Raw genomic sequence first — 3,490 nt, 5'->3', positions numbered from 1 at the left:
ACAGGCTAACAGTATGTAAGCTGGATAAGCTGGTTAAGACTCTGTCTTGCACTGCACTTTTTTTATTCAATAGCTTTTTAGCATGTGGGTGGGTATACTGTAAATGGACAGAAAAGAGGTACGTATATCCTATGTGGGTATACCCTCCACTACACCACTGCTTTCCACCAATCCAGGCCCGCATCAACTTTATTGGATTATCTAATCCAGTGGTTTTTAATTTTTTTATGCCCAAGGCACACCAAAGGGCAAGCCAAAATCTCAAGGCACCCCTGTATTATATATCTGTGCGCAATAGCTTCTATAACAATAACATGTGTTATCATTCTTATCACACCATGATAAGGGTGATAACAGGTAGCTTTCATGATACTGTCTACTGACAGGTATTTTTATCTTTTCTTTCAGTGGTAGATCGTCTGTGTCTGTGCTTTGTTGTAATTTGCGCCAAACAATAAAGCAATCCATTGTCCCACTCATGGCCTTCTCCTTTTAAATGTTGGAAATGGGTGTACAAACATATTGCTGCAGTCAATTAAAAATTAATTCATAACTTTTTGTATAGGCCCAGTTGAATATTGCAATAATAAAGTGTGGTTAACCCAAACACCCACAGCACACCTGGACTGGCATCACAGCACGTCAGTGTGCTACAGCACAGCATTGGAGAACCACTGATCTAGTGATGTATTCCATTTCTGTGGCCTTTCTATGGGCCAATTGGAACTTTAATCTTCATGACGTCTGTGTAAAGACAAAGGATATCAAGCTTTTACTTTCGTAGCGAACATCTACGTGCATTGTTACTCTTGTCATGTCAGGACTTTTCAAGTTTGGAGGCTACAGTGCAGTGTGATATTTGCTCAGGCTAAAGTGAATTACACAAGAATGACTGTCCATGCAATGCGAGAGTCTGCCATTACATTTCGTGTCATATTCCAAATTCTTCAGTAGTTACAAGCAGCAAGATTCAACCCCCCCATCCCGGTCCAAAAATTTTAATACAGTCCCTTGGTAAACCTTTGACTTTAAATTATTTAAATTGTATTCAACAAATTATGTTTCAAATGCTAACTCCTATAGTAACTTTACTGGTATGGTATGGTTTTCTCATGTGAGCTATCTTATCTGCAGAGGGTTGGCTGACTGTCTGCTCCTTTTCAACAGTTTCCCTCCAAATGCATCCCAACATTTCACCACCACTCATCACTGACAGCTTTCCCTCTATATGTGCTGCAGAGTACCTCTTCTATATATACATCATCTGTCTTAGAGGCTGTAATGGGAATTTTCAGATCCTCAGCTGGGATATGTCAGGTTATTGGTGTTGCTTAACCATTTGGCTAACATCAAACTCAGTATTTTTTATAATCTCATCATTCTGTTAGTAACGATTGGCTGTGTGATGTTTGGATTGATTCCTTGTCAGGAAATGGACCGCACACCACAGATCGTTCTTTCATAGTGCCGGCATGAAGGTGCTATTTCCTGAACGTAATGACCAGTTTACCTTTTAAACTCCAGTTTCCTGTAATATGAAGCTTACACGGTGTTATACCCCATCTAGGGGTGACCGAGACACAACATGAAACAAACCGCTATCTTCCCCAAGTCCAAAGCAGCCACAGAGATAAATCATTGAATGTGTCAACAATCTAGGTTATTTACAATTTCTGATCAACAAATTGGGATCCTTCAGAATTCAGGGTGGGCCAAGGCCAAAACACAAACCTAAACCTCTCTAAGCTTATTAAGCAAGCAATTTAGCAATCTAACTTGCAGAAAACAAAAGAAACCAAAATACCATCACTAACCTCCCTAACAGGAGAAAACTAGGTGAACAAAATAGTCAGCCCACCCATGCTACCTCCAGCTGAACAAATCCATCACTATGGCAAATGATACCTTTAATCTGTGTGCGTGTTATTATGGCCAGTTGGAGGATGAGAATGATGCACCTTTCCACTGCCGCTGAGCTGATGCCATCTTGACTTTTTATGTAGAGAGCCATCATGCAACATGAGTCTCATACTTTCTATTGGAACTATGTTAAAGTGCATCGTCCCTATCAAATAAAATAAAGAAAAGAAGAAAATCAATGTGTACCAATCACCCGCCGGAGCTGCCAACCAGTAATCTTCTCGTCTGGGCACACACTTCTTTGCGTACACAGACACCTTGCACACATTCACATTCACATTCCATTTCACTATACATTTCAGAGATATCCAGTTAATGTTCTTTTCATGTCACATGCTAAGTGGGAAACTTCTCAGTATAAAACATGAATGAGCAAATGTTAATGGAATTTCTTGGTGGATTTAATCTTTAGATTTTGATGTTGTGGATATGATTTTTTCCCCTGCAAGTTGATACTTGCAGCAGCAAACTCTTAAAGCCCCAATCAGCTTATCATGCACAGAAGAATTCAAAAACCTTGGTGTGATGGAATTCCACTGGGAAACAGTTTTGACAGAGCAGTTAAAGAACACCACCTTGTGGACAACAGTTGGATGTTATCTTTTCACGTCTGTTTAGAAGTCTCTGGTAAATAATGATGGAAAGTAAAAGGACAACAGATCAATTTGAGAGCACCTCATTCATCTTTGCCATAATGGCCCTGATGATCACAGCACTTTGAAAGATGTAAGTAACATTCTGAGAAAACCCCATATTTACATTGCACCATTCACAAGTGATGTGTTATGACCCAGATGCTCAGGACGAGACTGTATCACTCCCCTGCACTCTTGAAGTCAAGGGTGTAGGTTTCCTTTGAATATTGGGCAGGGGGGAGGTTGGGATCCTCCCCTCAAAAATTTGAGCGTTAAATACCTAATGTCTTACATTCTTTTTTGTATCCATTTTTGCCTTTTCTGTATCAATTTATGGCCCAGGTAGCCCTAGTGTAACCCACATGGGGTCCACTTGGGTAAACCCAATGTGGGCAGCTGGCATGGGGCCATTACAGAACCCATGGAAAACCCCATATAGGGTCCATTTTCAGCCCATTTACTACTTACATGGACCCCACATACAAATGTTGGCTGGGGCCCATGCATGGAGCACATAATAACATGAACATAGCATGTCATTCACTTTCAAACATTCCAATTTCTGCACATCTGTTGGTCATTTGGACATAGGCTACATTATTTACTCACCTCCTTATAACATTATTCTCTGGATAATGCAGTCTGAACAAAATTAATTACTGAGATTAATTCTTGTGCACAAATTTCACAAGAAATATCATTGTCAGAGGAAGAAAAACATAGGCCTATATCTCATTTACATCAATTCCAAAAATGAATTAAATTGATTTTAAAATGTTATAATTATAGAATTGATTGTTGTTGTTGTTGTTGTTTTTGCTGCTGTTGTAGCTGCTATTATTATTTTTATTTTTATTATATTATATTAAGATGAAGAATAGTTGTGATCCATGATCCCACAATGCTCCGCTTCACTTAGCAGGACTTCCGGCATG

This window comes from Epinephelus lanceolatus, chromosome 17, assembly GCF_041903045.1.
Source record: "Epinephelus lanceolatus isolate andai-2023 chromosome 17, ASM4190304v1, whole genome shotgun sequence".
NCBI lineage: Eukaryota > Metazoa > Chordata > Actinopteri > Perciformes > Serranidae > Epinephelus > Epinephelus lanceolatus.
Note: the sequence above shows the minus strand (reverse complement) of the source record.